General features: G+C 32.5%; 1 pseudogene; it reads left to right on the plus strand.

Annotated features, from left to right (window-relative positions):
* Positions 1-3,760: 3,760 nt before the first annotated feature.
* LOC121391619 overlaps positions 3,761-24,606 on the plus strand; it is a 29,601-nt pseudogene continuing 8,755 nt past the window's right edge.

Below are 24,606 nucleotides of genomic sequence, written 5' to 3' on the forward strand. Positions count from 1 at the left end.
TTGAGCTTTGCAAACAACATTAAATAAAACACTAGCAAATGAATTGAAGAAAATTTAACCTTAAATTTAAACTAGGAGCGTATTGCTAAAGCACATGGTTCTCAATGTGGATTTTGTACTCCTGGTTTTGTTATGTCTATGTATACTTTATTGAGGAACAACTCACATCCAAGTCAAGAGGAGATGGAACACAGTTTTGAGGGTAACCTTTGTAGATGTACTGGATATCGCCCAATATTGGATGGATATCGTACCTTCTGTTCTGACTGTCCTTGTAAATCTGACAAGATAAAGAGTCACCAAAATTGTTTGATGCTACAGAAATTTGTTCCTCTAGACACAACTCAAGAGCCAATATTTCCTCCTAAATTAAAAGTCTGACTTATAGTTTATTACTTTAATGATACTACATATAAACAGGTTAAATTCAAGTCATTAGCTCTAGCTATACAAGGCCCTCGTGTAACATGGTATAGGACCTATTACATTAAACCAGTTACTTGTTTTTGAGAGACAGTTACCCTCAACATAACAATCCTGATGAGCCACAATATCGATTAGTTATGGGGAACACTGAAATTGGTCAGTACAGGATAATATTGCAGTTATAATTATTTTTTCATGATTGATATAGGTGTGGAAACACGTATTAAAGGTTTTCATTATCCAGTATTAATTACACCATCTGATGTTCCTGAATTACTTGAGATAAAAGTGACAGATGAAGGACTGTTAGTTGGAGCCTCTGTGACTTTTAGTCAACTGAGAGAGTATTGTATTGAGTTAATCTCAATCATTACCTTCATATCAAACTGGTGTATTCCAAGCAATTGTAGAAATGTTACGCTGGTTTGCTGGACCTCAGATCCGAAATGTTTCTGTTAGTATTAGATTGTTTGTAATCTCCATATTATATTTACTTTAGTCATTAGTTTGGTAATATAAATCACTGCCAGTCCTATTTCTGATCTCAATCCAATATTGTTAGCTTGTCAAGCTAAACTTCAAGTTGCTTCTATTGGTAAGTAATCCACTTACCACATACCAACAGTGTTAATTGACACTCTATTAGTAATGATTCTAATGAATTATTTTTTCATACCACACATTATAGTATACATATTTTAACATTTAGGATTTTGTTTCTCAATTTCTTTGTTATAGCTGGTCAACGTACTATCACAGTAGATCCTACATTCTTTCCTGGCTATCGTAAAACTAGTTTACTACCTAATGAAGTACTGGTTTCTGTTTTGTTTCCTTTCACAAAATTAAAGTACATACATATATTGTTTAAAAATTGATTTTTCTATCTATGATGCAATTGTCATTACAGAATGAACATATAATGTTTTTTTAAACAAAGCTCGTCGAGAGAAGATGACATATCTATTGTAAAATGCTTGTATGTGTGTGAAACTAGAAGAAGGACAGATTATTGAATCATGTCACATTGCATTTGGTGGTATGGATGAAAAGACTATAATGGCACAGAACACACAAAAGGAGTTGGTTAACAGGTCAGTAAACATAATGTGTAATAATGATGAAATTCCCCTTTATAGGATATGGAATAAGAAGTCCTTGAATTTGGTTGTAGTAATTTAGCTGAAGAGTTAGTCCTACCTCCTGTTGTTCGAGGTGGTATGCCAGACTATCGACTTAGTCTTCTCTCTCTTTCTTTTACAAGTTCTACTTGTTTGTAACAAAACAGTAGTATACACCTGATCTGTGTCTTCAAAAGAACTCAGCATTTGAAGTAATCAACTGTAAATGGCTGCCATTAGAGATTATAATTATTTTCTTTACATTTAAAGCCCATTTCAAAGAGATGTCTCAAAGAGTAGTCAAGGATTCACAAGAATATCTACATCACAGCCATCAAGAGACACTATTGTAGACCAATGATGCACTTATCAGCTCTTAAACAAGCATCGGAGAAGCAAAATATATTGATGATCTACCCTCATTTTGAGATGAGTTATGCAGCATTAATACTGAGTGGGTGAACGTGCTCATGCAAAGTTTCACAATAGATACAAGTGGTTTGGATGAGATGAAGGTATGCTTTGTGTATTATAAAATCATTATAAAAGCTGCATTTACTGTATGTGTAAAGTCCTTAATATTCTATATAGGTAGAGGGTTTGTATGTGCACAAGATACCTGGCTCTAATTTAACAGGGATAATGAAAGATGAACATGTCTTTCAACATGGTGTTGTAACTAGTGTTGGTCAGATCATAGGTATTGTCTTAGCTAACACTCAACCATTAGCACAACAAGCCGCTAAAAAAGTCAAAGTTAATTATACTGACCTTCCTGCTGTACTGACTATTGAGGTATTGTAATACATGTATGGACATTGTTATTGATCTTAAATGCTTTTCTCTAATAGAAAGCAATTGAGAAAGAACAATTCCTCCCTGAAAAATATCCAGAATGTCGTGAAAGTAACTTGTGTGAGGTTCAGTCAGCATTAGCCTCAGCTGAGTACTTACTTGTGAAGGTAGTATGAGAACTGGAGGACAGGAACACTTTTATTTGGAGACTAATGTTTGTATTGCAATACCAAAAGGAGAAGATGAGGAAATGGAGATTATTGCATCTTCACAATGTGTAGTGAAGCTCAGTTATGGGCTGCTGAAGCTTTAGGAGTACCAGGAAATAAATAATATGTCGAGTAAAGAGGATTGGTAAGTGTATTATCACATACTAAAATGGCATAGTGTTAGGTTTAATTTTTAGGGGGAGGATTTGGAGGAAAAGAAACTCGATTTTCACCACTGACCACAGCTATAGCATAGTAGCTAACAAGTAAATTATTTAAAGGACTTGCTCTTCATTATACAAATTATTACAGAGTGGGTCGACCTGTGAGAATTATGTTAGAACAAATGAGGACATGCTATATTCTGGTCATAGACATCCATTTCTTGGTAAGTATAAAGTGGGCTACACAGCTGCTGGAAAATCACAGCATTTGAAGTAGAATTATTTTCTAATGGAGGCCACTCAACTGATCTTTCTGTTCCAGTAGGGTCAATACAATATATTTATGTTATTAATAATTTATTTGTAAGGTGATGGAAAGAGCTGTATTACATTCTACTAATGCTTATTATGTACCTAATGTACATGTAAGAGGTAGAGTTTGTCAGACAAATCTTCCATCAAATACTGCTTTCCGTGGATTTGGAGGACCACAAGGGATGGCCATTATGGAGGATGTTATAGACAGGATTGCACATTCATTACAACAGGATCCAGTCAAAGTATGATGTCATCCATCCATATACTTTCACAATAAGTCTGTAATATAGGTACGTGAGATAAACCTGATAAGAGAAGGGACAACATACAATGTATGGTTTGATTGTTAAAGACTGTCATATTGAAGAATGTTGAAAAGATTAATACAAGATTGTTGTTATTATGAGAGAGAAACAATAGATGAGTTTAACAGGTATATATTGTATTATCTATATATATTATATTCACTTTGCTACATACTGATAGAAAACATCAGTGGAAGAAGAGAGGATTGGCTATTATACCAACAATGTATGGAATAGCATTTGGTTTAAAATTTTTAAATCAAGGTGGAGCATTGTTACTAGTTTATAAAGATGGGTCTGTTCTTCTGACACATGGAGGAATGGGAAATGGGACAGGTATATGATTAAGCATGCAACATATGATCATACTATAATATATGTAGATAATAATAAGTGTATCTTTTATAGGTCTTCATACTAAGATGATTCAAGTTTGTTCTCACTGTCTGGAGATTCCTGTTGAGAAAATTTACTTAAATGATACAGCCACTGACAAAGTTCCTAATGCTAGTCCTACAGCTGCCTCTTCTTCTTCTGACCTCTATGGAATGGGCAGTTCAAAGTAAACTTTTTTACTAAACCAATTTGTTACGACAATCTATTCTATAGAATGCTTGCGATCAAATCATGGGTCGTCTCAAGCCTTACAAGGACAAAGATCCTCATGCTGGTTGGGAGAAATGGGTATAATATTTAAGACATTTGATTGATCTACTTTATACATATATATACTAATTTAATGTAGGTACATTCTGCTATTGTGATCGTATCAATCTCTCAGCTCAAGGTTTTCTATGCTACAGAAGATATAGACTTTGATTGGAAGACTGGCCGAGGTCGTCCCATATAACTATTACTGTTATGGAGTGGGATGTTCTGAAGTAGAGATTGATACTTTTGACTGGTGATTTCAAGGTATTATCAGTTTAGTTCCTTCACTAATTATTATGTACATAATATACAGGTACTTCGTAGTGACTTGTTAATGGATGTAGGTGACAGTCTTAATTCAGCTATTGATATTGGACAAGTTGAGGGAGCATTTACACAGGGTTTGGGATTATTCACAATGGAGGAGTGTGTGTTTTTAAAGGATGGTAAACTATTTACTCAGGGACCTGGAGCATATAAAATACCATCATGTAGTGATATCCCTATTGAACTTAATGTTTCACTTATGGACCACACCCCTAATCCACGAGCAATCTTTTCTTCAAAGGTAGTCATCTCTTTTTGTATTAGTGTTCATGTACTCTATGATGTAGGCAGTTGGTGAACCTCCTTTGTTCTTAGCTGCATCTGTACTGTTTGCTATTAAAGATGCTATTAGAGTAGCTCGTAAAGAGAGAGGTTATAGTTTAGTCTTTGACCTTCAGACTCCAGCAACAGCTGAACGTGTACGTTTAGCATGTGAAGATCAGTTCACTGTTATGGTAAGAAGACATTTTAATCTATATGTCACAATAATTATTGTTATCATCTTTAGGCTCAGCAAAAAATGAAGGACAAATATGAAAACATTAAAGAGCGTTGGAATATTATTCCATAAGCTGATTCTGCTGTTAGTACTAAAATAAACTATTGTATATAATCAAACTTGAGTAGTTATTATGTGTGTTGCTATATTTAGTAATTTTTTATTATATTGCCAATTAAGTGCTGAAATTACTCTTTCCTAAGGTTGTAACTTTGCTTTTTATAAAATTGTTGTGTAGTTATTTATATGTATTATTTTTACAAACAAATTGTGACATATAAGTAGTTGTTGTAATTAACCAAATGTATGAATAATATAATAGTGGTAATCAAGCTTTGATTATCATATATATTATTATTTTATTTAGCAATGTGACAAAGAAAAAAATTGACATTCTATTATCTAGAATTTTAGTTTACCTTTGTCACATTTCTTAATGTTTAATAGCAATAAAAATATGATATTCAAAAGACAACTTGTGTGGTACACAAGGAAATGTTAATTGTATTTTATTATTTAAAGATTTATTCATTATCAAAACAATGAGGATAAACAAATTCATTATAGGATATGTTTTGAGATGTTTTAACTCCACCCCTACCTTTATCAATTGTTTAGAATTGACTTGTTTTGTGTTTTTTTTTCATATAGTAACTGTTTTAGTAGTATTCAGTTATTGAATCATTGATACTACTTTAATAACATTAACCTCATAAAGTATAGAGTATGTTTTTGTTTGGAAGAATAGACTCTTCTTATGACAAAAGAAACAAAACTAAACACTTTGAAAAACCTGAGATACACTTGAACTATAATATTAGACTTCATGATAGAATGGAATAAATCTTTTCTATTTATGTTCACAAATAATAGCTCAAAGTGTTTTTCAGGAGGATATTATATTGTATTAAGAGTGAATATATATAGGTCTCACAAAGGAGGAAGGCGTCAAACTCCCTCTTATAAGCTATAAGCTCAGTGTACAGCGTAGAGGCCATCATTAAGTACTTGAGAAGTTAGAATACAATTAACTATAAGGTATACAATTACCTGTAACAACAACTACATGGCAAAGACAGTTTTTGATGAGTATTAATCATTTCATATCATTATTTGCATAAATTTCTGTTTGAAAACCATGTACACACAAGTAGCAATAGTGCTAACAATAATGGAGTGCTGGCTCTCAGTAAGTAACTAATCATTAGAACAGGCTAGATTAGATTAAATTATAATTAATAGATTAGAGTCTGTACATTTCAGTGGTAAAGAGTTTTCCATATTGAAATAACATGTTAAATAGAGTTTAGTTGAAATATGTCTATGACAACTAAGGCAAGAGTATGCTGCTATCTGTAATGTGTATGTTCAGCAAATATTTAAACTAACCATTCGTTTTAGCTGTGATGATATTTATAGTCCTCATTAGCAATTTATATTGATTTTAAGAAAGATTTTTGTTTTCAAGTAAAGTATTGACTCATATATGAGTCAATCTTTACTTGAAACACAAAATCTTTCTTAATATACTTCTCTTTCAGATTGAAATAGTGCAATTAAACATGTTATTTCTTCTAATACTAATCACATGAATTTTTTATTATATTGCCAATTAAATTCTGAAATTAATTTTCTTAAGGTTGTGCTACTTTGCTTTTTATAAAAAATCTTAAGTAGTTTTATTTTATATGTATTATTTTTGCAAACAAAATGACGTATAAGCAGTCCTTTATTAACCAAATATGTGAATAATAAAGTGATAATCACCTTATTAAAATTATCATAAGATAGTGTGGACAAAGGAAAATGACATATAATGTTCTTATATTTCCCTGCCACATATTCTCAATTGCTTGAAAACTTCCCTTGCCACATTTCTCATTGCTTGAAAACAATGAAATAGATTGTTCATTCAAAGTCAACTTGTGTGGCATAAAAAGAAGGTGTTAAATATATTTATTATTATAAGTTGATATTCATTATCAAAACAATAAGATAATTAGAAAGACACAACACATACATATATATGCATTTTAATCTATATGTCACAATAATCATTGTTATGTCTTGAGGTTCATCAAAAAATGAAGGACAAATAAAAAATCATCAAAGAGCAGTGGAAATCCTAAGTACTGAAATTAGTCCTATGTTTGTAGTTTTGTTTTTACGAAATAGTTGTGCATATGTATGATTTTTTTCCAAACAAAATATGATGTATAAACAGTTGATGTAATTATTATAACCAAATGTGTGAAAAATATAATAAATCAATTTTTTGGTAGATTTTTTTGACTATTATATCATTAATCTTATTAAGACATGTGACAATAGAAAAAACGACATTCTATTATATAATTTTTCCTTTGTCTTATTAATTTCTTAATGGCTTAATGACAATAAAATAAATTGTTATTGTTACCATTCAAAAACAACTTGTGTGGTACACGAAAAAAATTTAATTGTATTTACTATTCTAAATCTTTATTCATTATCAAAACAATGAGGATAACAAAATGATACAGAATCTTTATAGGATATGTTTGAGATATTTCAACTCCATCTTACCTTTCATGAATGTTTTGATTTTTGTTGATTTGATTGTTTTTTTTTCATATAATAACTGTGTTAGGATTTAGTTATTGAATCATGATAGATAGTTTGATAACATTAACCTCATCAATAAAGTATAGAGTATCTTTTTGTTTGGAAGTATAGACTCTTGTTATGTTATGACAAAGAACAAAAATAAACACTTTAAAACCTGAGATACATGTGAACAATAATATTAGACTTCATGATAGAATGGAGTAATACTTTTCTATATATATTCAGAAATAATACCACAAAAGTGTCTCCCAGAGGATATTACAATATTGTATCATGAGTGATATATATTAGTCTCACAAAGGGAGATAGGAGTCAAGCATGCAACTTTCTCTTGTAAGCTCAATGAGCAGTGTCATTAGGTACTTGAGAAGTTATGAATACAATTAGCTACATAAGTAAACAATTACTTGGAACAACAACCACACAGCAAAGACATTTTTTTGTGGTGGACTATTAATCATTTCATATCATTATTTACATAAATTTCTGTTTGTAACATGTACACACAAGGAGCACAATACTGTATATATCATTTGAACAGGCTAGATTAAATTAATGATAAGAGTCTGTACATTCATTGGTAAGGAGTTCCATATTGAAATAACATGTTAAATAGAGCTCTAGTTGAAATTGCATCTGTGACAACTGAGGCTAAGGGTAGCTATCTGTGATGTATATGTTCAGCAAACAATTAAAATAACCAATCATTTAGCTGTGATGTTTGTAGTACTGCACACTCTTTGATGAGTGTTATGCAATTACCATAATTTTAACTTATTAACTTGTCTTGTCTATCTTGTTTGTTCTGTTTCACATTACTATGTTGTTTATCATCTACCATTAGCAGACGCCCACTCACTTAGTACACTTTCAGCATTAAGAGTGTGAGTCTAGGTACGAGACCATATTATTATAACTACACTGTAAAAATTAATATGTCATTTAACAACTAATTTGTAGTTTACATGGGTTGATTACTATGGAATTTAGGATTTATGTGTGAATTAGTCATTGTATAGTTTGTTTATATGTAAACATGCAAGATACCAACAAATTAAATTACATAGTGAGCAATTCTCAAGAATTCTAAATTCCATAGTAATCCATCCACGTAAACTACAAATTAGTTGTTAAAATGACATATTAACTTTTACAGTGATAGGAATATGTGAATACACAGGGTTTGCATCGCCCGTTATTATGCTAGATTTAATGACAAATGCAATTTTGACCTATTTCTTTAGTTTATAATGTAAACTTTAGTACTTGTAGTATAATTTCTGTTTACCTAGCTTCTAAATTAGTCTTCGATCTTATTCAACTTTAACACTGTTCTAGACATTTTATGCACATTCTTTAACTGTATTAAAAATGTCTGTTGTTTTTTCTTTTATTTACGCATTGCTGAACTTATAGTAAAAATTTTCACGGTGAAAATAACTGATCACGTTTTTTTTGCATACCCGTGGTTCCGGGTTCCTGTAAAGCAATTATTGCATTCCCAAGTGGACCGATTCATATAAAATTATAATAAGAAGAATATAATAGTGAGGATTTTGCTTGTCGTTGCTAAGGCGCTCGGAAACGAATCAAATTAAAAAAATCGTGGACGTTGATAACTTCAAGCATGAAAGTGTTTTCGAGGAAGGTTAGTTCACAGTATAAAAGCAAACGATATTGAAGTGCTTAGTGATGCTCTTATTGGCTATGAAGACGATGGACAGGTATTTGCTTTGTTTAGTATAATTAACCTTTACAAAATGTTTGTTTTATAATATATAATAGATTATTTTTTATGATGATGGAAGAAATTTGGTTCAGCTACAAAAGAGCTAGGGTTTTAATGATAGTGATGTACAAACATTACTGCCAAGGTATGAATAACTGCAATAAAATAATCCATTAATATAGATCTGTTAACTTGTAGTCAGTTCTTGATGCCTGGTTTTGTTGACACACACATTCATGCACCACAATATCGATTCACTGGAACTGGATATGAAAACAACTGTTGGATTGGCTAGAGACATACACTTTTCCCACAGAGACAAAAATCTCAGACACTGCAGTAGCTCATGAAGTTTATCCTCAAGTAGTGGTCGTGATACTTACTATATGTGTATGATTAATATTTAATTATTTTATAAACTCAGAGACGTACTCTCTGTAATGGTACCACTACTGCTAGCTACTTTGCTACCATTCACTTGGAATCTACTAAAGAGTTATGTAAAGTCATTTGTAAGTATAGTTATAATAGGGATTCATGCATGTTATACACGTCCAATTTCATTAAGCTAAATATTGGGCAAAGAGCTTTAATTGGTAAAGTCAATATGGATTGTCGTTCCCCTCCTAATTACATTGAGACAACAGAAGACTCAATTCAAGATACCATAGCATTTGTTGATTTTGTAAAAGGAAATGAAGGTATATACATATTAATGACAATAGACTATAATGAATTAATTATTTCTCTGTAAAATATAATTGGTTGTTTAAGTAATCTTTGAATGTTCACTATAGTTCAAATTATCAAGTTATATGTTGTTCACCCAGCTTTCCTGTCATACAACATAGTGGGAAATATTATAGAATTCTAATGGTTTGGTTCTATAGCTAGCAAAGCATTTTGTACAATAATTTTATGAATTCCTAATAATTTAAGCAAATCATACACATTTTTTATATTTACTTATCAATATGATTCTAGTTCTGCGGCTTATATAATCAAAAGTTAGGCTTAGTTTATTTATCTGAGAGCTATTGCTTTAGTCGGTACATATTGTTATGACAAGAAATATACACTATTACATCATTAATAATGCTAGCATTATTAATCAAGTAATGGGTATATATATGTCACAAGTACTAGCTACATTTAATTAGTTAAGACAACCAATCAGTCTTAATAGTAAATTGATTTACAGAATCCTCTCTCATCAAGCCAGTTATTACTCCTCGCTTTTCACCAACATGTACGAAACGTGATGAGGCAATAGCACAAATTGCTACAGAGAAAAGATCTACACATTCAAGTAATATTTTATGACATGTTAATAATGACATCATTATATATAATTAGAGAGTCATTTGTGAGCATTGAGTGAGATTGACTACACTCTCAATGTTTGTTATCCTAATTATAAGAACTGCACTGAAAATTTTGATAAAGTTGGAATGCTTACTGAGAAAGTATTTAATTATCATAAAGCATAAGTAAATTAAAGAGTTATTTCATTTAGACTTACATGGCTCATTGTGTTCATATGACAAATGAAGAACTTGAAGTACTAAAAGAAAGAAAAGTTGGCATTTGCACATTGTCCTCTCTCAACTTTTGGTATATTGAATGACTTATTAGGTTATTCTAAATTATATTTATGCAGTCTTCGCAGTGGTCACATGGATGCCAAAGATAAGTTGTCAAGAGGAATGAAAATAGGACTTGGAACAGGTATTTGATATGGAGGTAAATGTTACTAAGTGTTTCTTTCATAGATGTTTCTGGAGGATTTCAACATCTATTCTTGATGCTATAAGAAATGCTGTACTTGCTTCAAAAAGTATTTATATCAAGAATGAAGAACAACAACGACAGTCAAAAGAACAGCATAAACAACAATATGATCCTATTACTCTTGATGAGCTTTTTTTTATGGCAACTCTAGGTGTGCCACAAGATTAATATTCAGTCACTACTATATTTTAAATTGAAATCTAATTAGTTTTGTGTTTAGATGATCAGATAGGAAACTTTCAGGTATTAATTATTGTTCATGATGACAAACACAATAAAAATTGATTGGTTTATTTATTTAACTAATACATTGTTATTATATACAGTTTACATATGCAAAACAAACATAACACTACTAATGTATAATGTTATAATGCATTTAGTAATCAAACAATAATTGCTTACTTTTTCATCAAATAGTTTGCTATATGCACTTGTGTAACTATAATATATTATATATATATATATTGGTTAAATCAACCAATCAATTTTTACAATGAATTAACAATTGATACATAGGTTGGCAAGCAGTTTGATGCACTAGTAATTGATACTAAGGCTTCAGAGATTTTGATATTTTTCCAGATGATGATTTTAAGGTATTACTAACTGTTATAATAATACTAATAATAACAACTATATACAGGATATATTAAGCAAGTTTTTATATCTTGGTAAGTTGATAACATATATAATAGTCTCACATTTCAATTAAGCCATTTCATCTGCTGTTGAAGGGAGGGTACTATCTATATGTAACTGTTTATACCCTATATAAATATCATGATTTTATTTATATTTATAGGTGATGATCGCAATATTGTACGAGTGTTTGTTGCTGGTCGTGAAGTAAAATAACAAACTGTTTTGAAGATTTATATCTATAAATTTTAGTAGCCCATAGTTACATACCTTATAAATATTAGATAACAATAATATATGTTTTTAAACTGTATATATGACTGTATTATATTATTAACCTCGCTGTGCGTGGGCGCATATGTGTGTGTATCATGTATGTATGTCTGTTACCGGGGAAAATGGCTTTGAACTGCTTTAACTCGGCAAACACAGCACTGGTAGCCACCAAACTATAGTGGAGGTAGCAAAACTTCTGTACTTCTTAAGAATACTGCCAAAAGAAAACGTCAAACGAACAAAAAGCTTTAAAAGTCTGAAAAAACTTTGAAAAAAAAGCACAGTTTTCAGTGAAGACTCGAGAATTCAATAAAAATCTCCTACATATAGCTTATGACATTTTCAAACTTTTTAAAGTTAGAATTTTTGTAAAATACTTCTTTGGAAAGTTATGACAGTTTTACTAATTTTTGGCAGTTATCTTTGTCGATACATTGAGCGCAAACTAAAAATACTAGCACCATAGCTGTCATTGGAGAGTTACTAACTTTTACTTAGAAGTTGGAAAGTATTGGACCTTTTTTGTCAATTAGAGTGCAAAGTACCCAGTAGATGGCAGATTGAAGAGAAATGCTGAGTCATCAATAATCATCCTCCCCATCACGTGAGATTACGTCACTTGAAGTTGCTGATAAGACCGCAAGCGAGGTTAAGAACTTTAGTGCATTTCATTCTATTAGCAAGTCTCTTATATGAAGAACTATAAAGGTGTAAATTAATATGAATTCAACTATTTTTAGATAATAATTGTTCTGATATGTTGCCTTAAACAGACTACAATTTATGGAATATGGAATTGAAATATACAGTAACTGGCTTGTACAATGAGTACACATGTACAAAAAGGTTTAAAGTCTTAACAGATGTGTTTAAAACTGTATATATGACTGTATTATATTATAGCACATTATAGTATTATATTATTATTGAGGTTTCCAATTTAACGAAAAATGCTGATTCTGTACAATGATACATATTTTGCTTTATTTTCGTAAAACTACTGGAAAATGTTATAATGGAAGACAAACTTCCTCATTGCACCTCCATATAATTTTAGTTTATTCAGCAAAAGAACCATGCAGGTGTCACATGTTTCGAAAGGAATAAAAGTATTATAGTATTCAACCACAAATACATAAGGCTTAGTAAAGGATAAGAATGTTGTAACTACATTATTATAATTTTAAGATGTAGATGTAATCTTTTTTTTTGGAAAATTTGGTTTACGTTATGTTTATTTTAGTTCTGAGTACTAGTTCTTGTTGTTTTGTTTGTTTTATGTTACTCTCTTTGATTTACATTTGTTATTTGGTGCATACATCAGCTTCAGGGGCTAGTACTTAATGGTACCAGCTCTATCTTTGATAGGGCTGGTACCATTAACCAAACATTGGACATAGAACTTCTGTGTTAGATATATTGTTTGCTTAGTATTACTGTTTGGTAGATTTAGTTTGTGGTAGTTGTTTATGATGATTGTTGTTAGATATATCATTCTTAAGTATTTGTTACTTGTTGCTAATTTTACCTTTTGTTTTTCTTGGTGAGTGTATTGTATTGCATATGTTATATCAATATTTTGAGGTAAGTTTCCTTTGTGTTACTTTTAATTTACATTTGTACCCAAAAAGTATTTTTGTGATTTTAAATTATCCTGCCAAGTTGGTGAGTTTGAATGCTTGTTGAGTAGACTAGCACTAGTATAATCTTTCACAACATCTCAATAGTTTTTAGCATATGCATGAGCACTCAGTTAAGAACTCATTGCTAAAACTAGATGATTCTTTTAACCTATTGCTATTATATCAGTAGAATATTATTATTATTATTATTATTATTATTATAGTTTTACAGATGCAACAGATAGTTAATTGATGAGAAAAGAAAAAATTGTTAGACGAATAATTTTAAGTGTTGCTCTGAGGGTCATTTACCAAGATCTGGTGATGCCTAACTGTCAATGAATAGACTGAATTGGAGTAATTGAACATAATGGGCACGGACAAGAAATGTTCCAGGAGCATACGTTATCCACATCAAAACTTTGTAGAAAGTAGTTCCAGAAGATTTGTTTGATCCTACGCTTAATGGAGGTCATACTGCCTGATGTGTCAATTAGAGGAAGAGGATTCCAAACACGAGCTATTCTGTTACAATAAAAGTTGTTGGTATTCATTGTATTACATTTGTTATGGATCATTCTTTTTGTTTGAAGTTGCTCTTGTACACGTGGAAGAGAAGGATACATATTGAAATATATCAAAGTCTCAGATGGTTTCTTTAGACATTTCATAAAAAATACAACATCCTGCATTTCCAGCCAGGTAGTTTAAAGGCAATAGATTTAGAGGTATTAATCTAGATTTATAATCGAACTTAAAGTCATTAGGATATATTTGGTGGCTCTCCATTGTAACAGCTCAAATGCCTTAATGTCCTTGAAGTACTTAGGCCCCCACAGTTGAGAGCAGTAGGTTAACTGTGAGCAAGTAAGAGATAAAAACAAATGTAGCTTAATTTTAGTGCTAGAGTTAATTGGAAAATTCCTACGGATTAAATAAAAAGGAGCAATAAGCTTTTGATAAGATAAGATTATAATGAGCAGTCCAGTTCAAATCTGAAGATAGATAAAATTATACCAAGATCACGGTTGGAGTCTCATTGTTCGTATTGGAGTTCCATCTAAGTAAAAAGTGAAAGATTTAGAATGAAATAGTTGAGAAAAATGCATATGAACCATTTAGAATGATTAAACTCAAGTCTCTACTTTCTACTCCAATCAAACAGTGAATCAGTATCACACTGAAAATGAGCAGCATCAGAGATTTATTATTATTATCATTTTACAGAACAATAATAGAATTATAAAAATGAGATGAATGGTAAGTGATAGAAATAAGAGGGTAGTGAACTGAGGGCCTATTAGTAAGTCCTACTAATAGCATAAGTGATGAAGTTGATTAAAGTGATTTTAGTGAATTGTGAGGGAAGGGAAAAAGAGAACATTTGCTGCATGGGCAAACAAAATGGAATGAGCAGGGGTTGGAGGGGTCAAACTTGTTGGTAAAATAGAACCAAAAGAATTTTGTTAGCTGTTTCTTGATAGTGTTAATAGACAAGTCTAGATGAATTGGGGGAAGGGCATTCCACAGTCTTGGATTTGATTAAAGAAGAAATGGTGAGAGTGATTAGTAGAGGAAATGGAATGAATCATTTTATGGGAACTAGCAGATCTAGTGTCAGAAGAGCTAAAAGAAATAAGAATATGAATATCAATACTGCAATGAAAGACTGGAGACATCTAATCATAAAGATTATGTCATTTAGTTCCACGGAGAGCATGAGAGGCAGTTGTGTGAAGAGAAGTGAGGCGAGACTTGTAGTCAGAGAGGAAGTCATTTAAGATAAATTTTAGAAGCACACCTTTGAATATTCTCAATTTTGGTATGTCCTTTATCAGATGGGGGACACCAGATTTGAGAGCCATAGATATCTGTGGTCTAATAATAGAGATGTAAAGAGTCCTTTGGTAGGGATGGAGCTGGTATGATGGAATGAATGGCGGATGAGGCAAGGGTCTTATATGCTTTGGAAGAAATATAGTCATAGTGGTTATTCCAGGACAGATCCCTGGACATTATAACACCTAGATCACAGTGACATACCATGTCAGAAATTGAATCACCATTCAAATAATGGGTTGAAGAGGAAGAAGGTAGAGAACGAGAGAAGTGTAGAGCTGCACATTTATGGAGTTAAAGGACAAAATCCATGCCACGCACCACTCTGAGATGGAGTTGAGGGTCTCGCTGAAGAAAGCAAGGAGTCATTTGCGCAAACTGATAGGTCTGTAACATTTTTGTGTCATCAGCAAAACATAAGAATAATTGAAGAAGAGGACAGTAGATGGCAAGTCATTGATGTAAATGATGAATAGGATGGGGCCTAAGATGCTGCCTGAGGAACTCCAGAGATAACAGGAAGTTTATCAGAAAGACTGTTGTTGATAGAGACACACTGAGAGCGAGACAAAAGGTATGATCGAAAATGTTCCCAGAGGTTACCTGTAATGCTGATGGACCAGAGTTTGAATAAAAGCTCATTATGAAGAACTATATCAAAAGTCTTTGTAGTTCAAGATAGATACAGTCCGTTTGGGATCTTTGGTCAAAGGAGTTGAAAATCGTACTCAGGAATAGAAGTAACTGGTGAATAGTGGAGCAGTGCTGGAGGAAAACCCAAACTGAAAATTGGAAATAGAGGAAGAAACATGATCAATAATATTGTTATAGATTAGTCTCTCCAGGACTTTAGAGATGGAGCACAAAAGAGAGATAGGTCTATGGTTTTGGACTAGAGATTTGTCCCCTGATTTAAAAATAGGGATGATGCAGTGTAAACAGCAGGAATAGAGTGAAGACGAACACAGAGAGAGAAGGGGTGATGAATAGGACCACATAGTGAAAGAGTACAGTACTTATGAAACATTAGGGCCAATACCATCAATACCCATAGCTTTGTTAGGGGTCGAGGGCACCAAGGACTTCATATACATCACTCTCTGAGAAAGTAATCTCACTAATAGAGACACCATTTACTGGAAAATCTTACAGGGAGGGTAAAGTGTAGTGGCTTCTGGTAAAAATAGAGTGAAAGTATTGATTAAATAAATTGGCTTTTCCACGTCAGAACTTGCTTCTGAGGAGTCTGAAAAAATAGTAGCTGGCAGGGAGTTATATGTGGTTAGACAATGCATGTAGTTAAAGATTTTGTAGTTTTTGTTTGCAGCAAATGTAGAGACAAGGTGCGATTCATAGTTTAATTTTGCCTCAGCTATATCAGCTTGAAGGAGAGATTCAGATGAGGCTGGATTAGATAAATTTTGAGGGGAAGGAGTTGATCTAGCTTTCTTACAAAGTGAGTGAACTTTATTCAAATGATTTTGGATGCTTGCAGTAAACACTTGGGGCATTGGTGTGCCTGGAGTTTGACCTTAGGAACAAACAAACTCATAGCAGTTAAAAGTGATTGTTGAGAGACATCCAACAGGTTAAAACATCATTGAGGTGATAAATGGAATCAAAATCGTAATCAAGAAGATAAGAAGAAAGACCATCCCAATCAGCTTTGGAATAGTCATATACATATCGGGGAGATATCAGGTTAGGACTAGGTCTTGATTTAGCAATAGAAAATGATAGTAAAAAAATGATCAGATTGAATACTTAGTCCTTGTCAAGAATATTCCCTTCGATATGTGTAGGGGCTGACACCAGTTGGCAAAATCGCAAATCATGGTAGATGTGGAGGAGGAGCTAGACAGTGTATCCCAGTCTATGTCTGGGCATTGAAGTCTCCTGTACTGATAATGTGATAATTTGCAGAAGAGAGAGTAGACAGATAAGATAATAAGTTCTGGAAGTAGACTTGACTAGAGTTGGGTGAGGAGTAAACAACACAAAGGATAAAAGGTAGAGGAAGGATATTTTTGATTTCAACAGTAATGACAGTAATGAAGTTTGAAGGAGAGGAAGGAAGAATACATTGAATATTGTGATGTACAGCCAGAAGAACCCTACCCATCCCTGGTATTCCTGTCTTTACGATAAAGAATAAAAGTTGTGGGCAAAATTTCATTGTCATATATGTAACTTGACAGCCAGGTTTCAGTAATGGCATAGATATCAAAAGGGGATGAGTAGACAAATGACTGGAATTGGAGAAGTTTGTTTACTAGGCTACGTGAATTCCAGAGACAAATTTTGAGATTGTCAGTTAGTCAGTCCTCGGAGGTACTAACCCTGGTGGAAAAAAAAGCCACTGGATTAGAAGGAGGGGGACAACTTTGATCAGGAACTGAAGTTGGGAAGGCGTTAGATCTTCTAAGGCTGGAGCATGTTCTTCTCTGTCTGAGGAGGTCCTCTGGTTAGGGGCATCATCTCCAAGCTGATTTTCAATATGGATTGATTGATTTAAGATACTTAGTATCATCTGCGAACATAAACAAACGGGAGTGATTGATACATGTTGGAATGTCATTAACATAAATAAAGAAATAGTAAGGGTCACAATATACTACCTTGTGGGACTCCTGAAATAACAGGCAATGGAGGAGAAATAACACCATCTAGTTTAACTGAGTGGATTCTGTCAGATAGGTATAATCTGAACCAAAGTAATAGATCTCCTGATATTCCCAGTAACTCTATTTTGAAGAGAAGCTCAGAGTAAGGAACTATATCTAATTCCTTTTGCAGATCTAAAAAAGATGACATTTGTACTAGACTTAATATGCAGTGAACAATAAATTGAGGTCAGAAACTGAATAAGGCATGATCTATTTTTTAGGAAGCCATATTGTGAAGAAGACAGTTTTGGTTGAATGAAATCAATAACTTTGTTATAAATAAGCGATTCCAGGACCTTGGAAGTTACACACAATAAAGATATAGGCCTATAATTTTCAACATATGACGGATTTCCACTCTTAGGGATGGGAGTTATTAAATGAAGTTTCCACTTGGTTGGGATGGAGTGTTTGATCCATACACATTGAAAACAACCTTGCAAGAGGGCTGGCCAGTGCTGATGAACAGAATTTGAGAATATTAGGACCTATATTGTCACAACCTGAGCCTTTTGTAGGATCTAATGAGTTGAGAGAGGCAAAAACGTCAAAGGTTGTAAAACTAAGTGAGTTGAGCTCAGAGCACGAGTAAACTGAACTCCCTTTGAACTGGCTTGGTAAAAACTGAATTAAAATACTGATTAAAAATTGTAGCCTTTTGGATGTTATCTGATATGGGTATAGAGTCACGAATTATTGTACTGATTGGATCCTTAGAACTAGACAAGTACTTGAGATACTCAAACAATGGCTTCCTGTTACTAGAAGACAAAGTGATGACATTAACTTCATAGGCTCTTTTTGCACCAGTGATCTCTTCAGAAAGACATTCTTCAAGAGATGCCAATCTTGATAAAATATGGGGAGATGGATCTACTCTAGCTTTTTTCTTGGCAGAATGTAACAAGTTGATTTTGTGCCTTATTGAAGAGTTATACCACTTTGGTGAAGGGTGGCATTTGAGCTTAGTTTTAGGAATAAAAAGGTCTTTTGCAGTGTATATAATATCCTTAATAGAGGTGCCACGTGACATTCAGATCACCAGAATCAAAACAACTTGAAAAATCAGTTGAAAACTAAATAAAGCTGAAGCTCCTCATAATTGGCTTTCTTATAATTGTAGATAAATTGGGGTGATGATGGTTTAGACTTTGGCGACTTCATACAGACCTTAAAGAAAATAAAAAGGTGGTCAGACTTTAGTGAACAAGTACAACATTTAGATGAAATGGATAAGTTAGAGATTAAATTAGGATTATCACATAAAATTAGATCCAAGATGTTGCCATTTGAGTGCGTTGGCTGATCAATGAGCTGACAAAGATTCGAATGAAAAACAAAATTGCAGAATTGAGCTGCCTCAGGAGATGGAACTGAAAGGGTATGCCAATTAATGTTTGAGTAATTGAAGTCACCAGAAGAATGTGACTATCCAATTGAGATAATTTTCGAAGAACTTGTAGTAAGTTGCTATCATATTGGGCAGAACAATTTGTAGATCTATACACAAAAGGTATGTTGACAAGAGTGGAAAAAACCAATACGAATAGAAAGTAACTCGACTTGATCTGAGACTAAAACTAAATTACTTGGAATCCTATGATTTACTGCTACCAAAACACAACAAAACCCTCCACAAAAATATAAATAAAATATACAGTATGATATTTTAATATATATAAAGTTAGAAGTATGGGGTGGGGTTTATAATAATTAATTTAAAAATCACATATCTATTATTGTTACATAGCATTGATTATATGATAATTAAGTGCAATAGAAATGAATAAAGATAGCACTGTGTAGAATATACTAATTAATGTTTTAATTTTACATTTGAAGGAGTCTACCGATAAATAGGATTTAATAGAATCGAATATGGAAGAGCATTCTAAAGAGGAATTAAATTTATGGTTAGCAGTTTCGATGGGATTTCACAAACATTACAGCCGCTAAAATTTTAAACACCTGTGATATTTGTGAAGTGTCAACCACGTCTTGTTACACTACTTAATGGACACTTGCTGTAACTAGGCTAAGCAATATATAGTGTCTATGGTTGTTGTCATAATTATTACCAGTAGGACAGACAGGAGAGGGCATGAGGTGGTTAGAGTTTGAGGAGGTTGGAGAGAGGGACTGTTGATTTATTAAAACATGAAGAAAAGTGTTGATTCAACACATCTGCTATTAATGTGGGTAAAGTAACAGGAAGATCATTGTAAATAAGACAGGGATGAACATTTGGGAAATGTTTTACCATAGATTGGTTAAGGTAGGTTAAAGTTTGATTATGGTACTTGGCCCAAAAGTGAGGAGAGCCTTTTTTCTTAGCAGAACAAGAAGAGAGAATTACTTTATTTGTATATCTAAGGCAAGAGTCATTAATCCAAGCAGCAGAGTTAAATGAATTAAGAGTAGACAATTTGATTGGAACAGTAGCACCTATAATAAGAAGAAAGAGTTCTTTGAAAACAATCTAGGAGAAATTTGAGTCAGACAATGAGAGTAATTGCTCACAGTCTATAGAGTTGTTTGGACGATCAGTCAGTTTGTTGATAAAGCAGACTTTACAAGTAAAGAAGGGGCTTGAAGCAATGACCTGTACAGACATGCAATCAAAGAAATGAAATTTCCATTTGCGACTTCCGTAGAATGAATATACAGCACAGGAGGAGGATGTTGTATAAAACAATGCATTAATTGTGGAAGGGAGATCAATGGTAAGAAGGTGTCTTTGTACCCAAGGAAAATATGTTGGTTCTTTGATAACTTCCTGTAAGTTATCAAGTTATTGAGGGTACTTCAGGTGCTAAAGCTGCTATGACAACATTAACTGCTGCTACTCTTTTGACAGTTGCCACTAAGATATAGCATGCACATTAAATATTGCGCATAGCATATATAGAAATATATTAATAATTTTGTTAACACATGTAAAAATAATTCAAGTTTATTGGTGAATGGTGATCAATTGATAGATATATGTACCGTATTATATTATACTTTCAAATAAAAAATATGATACTATTACTAAGAAAATCTATAATTCTGTTTACTATGATATAATCGAGCGGCATAATGCATGGTCACGTGATTAACAAAATATAATTAAACACAGAAATTCGTATAATGAAATTGAGAGTGGCTTCATTCCTGTGGCTAGCGTTTTTTCTGGAGACGACAGGGTCAGTACTTTTCTGTCACAAGGTCTGTTCTAAGTAGTATCGACTTACGTTTTTCATCCTTAACCTTTGTTCCTGTTTCTTAAGGAGGTCAGACTTGTCTAAATAATAATCAAGAAACAAGTATCCTTACAGTACATTACCTGTTGAATTAACTATTTCTGGCTTAGTTATATACTCATATATAAATCATCCAGATATATGGATAATATGTTATTGTTAGTCTATATATATAAAACTATAGTAAAACTATAATGATACATCATACAACTGATTGAAGAAAACATTATTTCCTTGATATTGTGACTACTATATATATATAAGGATATTAATTGCCATTTCTACTTTGGAGATGTCTTCACCACCATCACTACATATTAATAAATTTTTTCAGAAATTATTGTTTATATAAGAATAATTCTAAATGTATACCTTTGAATAAAAGACCCTGTTCAGCACTGTAAAAGTCAATATGTAATTTTAACAATTTGTAGTTTACATGGGTGGATTACTATGGAATTTAAAATTCTTGAGAATTGATGACTATGTAATTTGTTGGTAAGTTGTACTGGTAGGACCAACAAATTATACAATGAGTAATTTACATAAATTCTACATTCCATAGTAATCCACCCATGTAAATTACAAAACTAATTGTTAAATAACATATTAATTTTTTATAGTTAGATCACTACTTACATGATCTTGATCAATGAAATAATAATCCTTTATTGCAAACTGTCAATTTGTATGTAAGATTTTGCACCTTCTAACACACAGAAAGGCTTAGCAATGATCAAATCAATTTTGCTTATTGTCTAAGACTATTTTATTGTATGTGTCTTCAATTTGACAATACCTACAAGTCATTAGTATAACATTGAATTGCAGATAATTCTGTCACCTTTGGTGATGATACATAATTTCTTTATTTAGAATAAAGTTTACAAGTGTTAATATGATCGCATTCATGTCATATGTCATTAGTTAGAATCAGTTGAAAGCCAGCTTTTGAAAAATCAAAATCATTTATTTATCCCACATTATACATAATCTGAATAATACACAGAAACGTTTTTTGTACTGGCATTTATTTGTATATTATCTACTAACAATGTAACTATTGTATGTTATTATCCATATGGAAATTAATAGTTAACAAGCTATCTATTTTGTGTATGTCATGTTATATTTTGGTATAACTGACTTTTACTCACTTGTATATTTTCATATCTATATATATAACTACTTATACTAAGTTGTATATATAGTTATTACGTGAACAAATTGAGTTATGAGGATAATATGTAGCTTGTACTATGTAGACTGTTCCCAAGTAGGTTGAACTGACTCTTCTGGGGCATCTATACATATTGAGCACTACTGTTAATCATTACTCAATTATATATCTATATTAATTAAGAAATGGTTGTGCATGAGTTATAGCCTACTATACTCATGGCTAGAGATTTATCTATTAAGCACTCCTACATGCAAAATAATATAATGTCTTGCATCTAGGACAAGATGGAGAATGCAAGCTCTGCAATTTGCTTCTTTGTCAATGGGAAAAAAAGTATGTGTCGCTATGTATATACTAAATATTCTGGATATATAGTCTATACTTGCATTTAACACTATACTCTATATTTATAGGTGGTTCTCGCAAATCCAGATCCAGAGAATAATTTGCTTAGTTTTTTACGAGAATCATGTAAGCTAATTTTAAAATAATTGCATTGGATATTTATCATTAAAGCCCATACATGATACAGAGGAACATGAAAAAAATGTATTGCACAGTCAATCCAAATGGTGGTGGCCACATTTTGTGATTGGTGCCTATTACGATTCTGTTGCAATTCTAGAGTATGTATAAAGCCAGTGAAATGTTTTTGATTAAATGAATTCAAGTAGAACAAGAACATGAATCATAGATTTTTCATGGCCATGGAAATAGTACCTTGACAGCACCATACATTAGTGACCATAGTAATCGCTGAAAAAATTGATTAGTATTTAACCAATATATGTTTTATATAGGTTGCATATAAGACACTGAAGTAGTGAGCATTCTACTGTTTTAATATATATTGATTGACACTTGGTGGTGATATAGTTAATTATCAGATCTCCAAAAATTCTGTTTAAAGTCTCATTAGTTAGACAAATTTTCATGGATACTGTGTCTGTGTGCAAAGTAGTGTTGTGCCAGTACTTTTGTACTGGAAATAAAACTACTGAAACCTCATTTACTGAGTTAGTAATACTGGATTTTAAACTTAGTTACAGTACTGGGTACTGGAACTAGTACTGTACTAGTATAGTTTATACTGCTACTGGGTACTGAAACTAGTACTAATACTAGGAAGTATCAACTGGTGCCACAATGGGTACTTTAAAGGCTAACTAGTATTGTACTGGTACACATAAAGTTACACTGGTCACCTTTAAAGTGTTCAGTACTAGGTTACTATGGTACCCAGTACCAGTATACTTCTGCCAGTACTAGTTCTTATACTTCTTGTACAGTACTCCCAGCTCTAGTACCCAGTACACCATATATACACTTCCTGTACAGTACTAGTTCTAGCACCCAGTACCAGTACAGTACTTCCAGTAATCAGTACCGGTATGTACTGGTACTAGTTCTAGTACCCAAACCTTCTAGTACAAGTATACCAGTCCTATATAGTACCTGTTCCAGTATCAATTCTAGTACCCAGTTCCAGTATACTTCCTAGTACAGTACTAGTTCTGTAATGTACTAGTTCCAGGATCCTGTACTGAGTACAGATCAATTTGTGCACAATATACTATTTATATTTTAAATAGGTATATATAGTACATTAGCTAAACATGTGGTACACATAAATGTTACTATGGGTCACCTTTAAAGTGTTCAATATATTTCTAAGGTACTGTGGTTTAACAGTATTATTGTTAACACTGTCCAGCCAGCCAGCTATGTAACAGTATAGTAGCCCACATGTTAGCTAACTTCCACTATTTCAAGCACCAGTACAGTAAATATAGTTGTAGTACCCAGTATTGATGACTTCCTGTACAGGAACTACTGATATGGGTACTAGAACTAGTACTGTACAGGAAGTATACTGGTACTGGGTACTGGAAATTGATACTGTACAGGAAGTATAGAGGTACTGGGTACTGGAACTAGTACTGTACTAGAAGTATACTGGTATTGGGTACTAGAACTAGCACTGTACCGGTAGTATAATGGGTACTGAGTACTGGAACTAGTACTGTACTGTACTGGGTGCTTGAAATAGTACTGTACTGAAGTGTACTGCATGGAACCAGTACTGTACTGGAAGTATACTGGTACTTGGTACTGGAACTAGTACTATACTAGAACTATACTGGTCCTGGTACTGGAACTAGTACTGTACTGGAAGTATAAATTGGTACTG

The sequence above is a fragment of the Gigantopelta aegis genome, unplaced genomic scaffold (assembly GCF_016097555.1).
Source record: "Gigantopelta aegis isolate Gae_Host unplaced genomic scaffold, Gae_host_genome ctg2749_pilon_pilon, whole genome shotgun sequence".
Classification (NCBI taxonomy): Eukaryota; Metazoa; Mollusca; class Gastropoda; order Neomphalida; family Peltospiridae; genus Gigantopelta; species Gigantopelta aegis.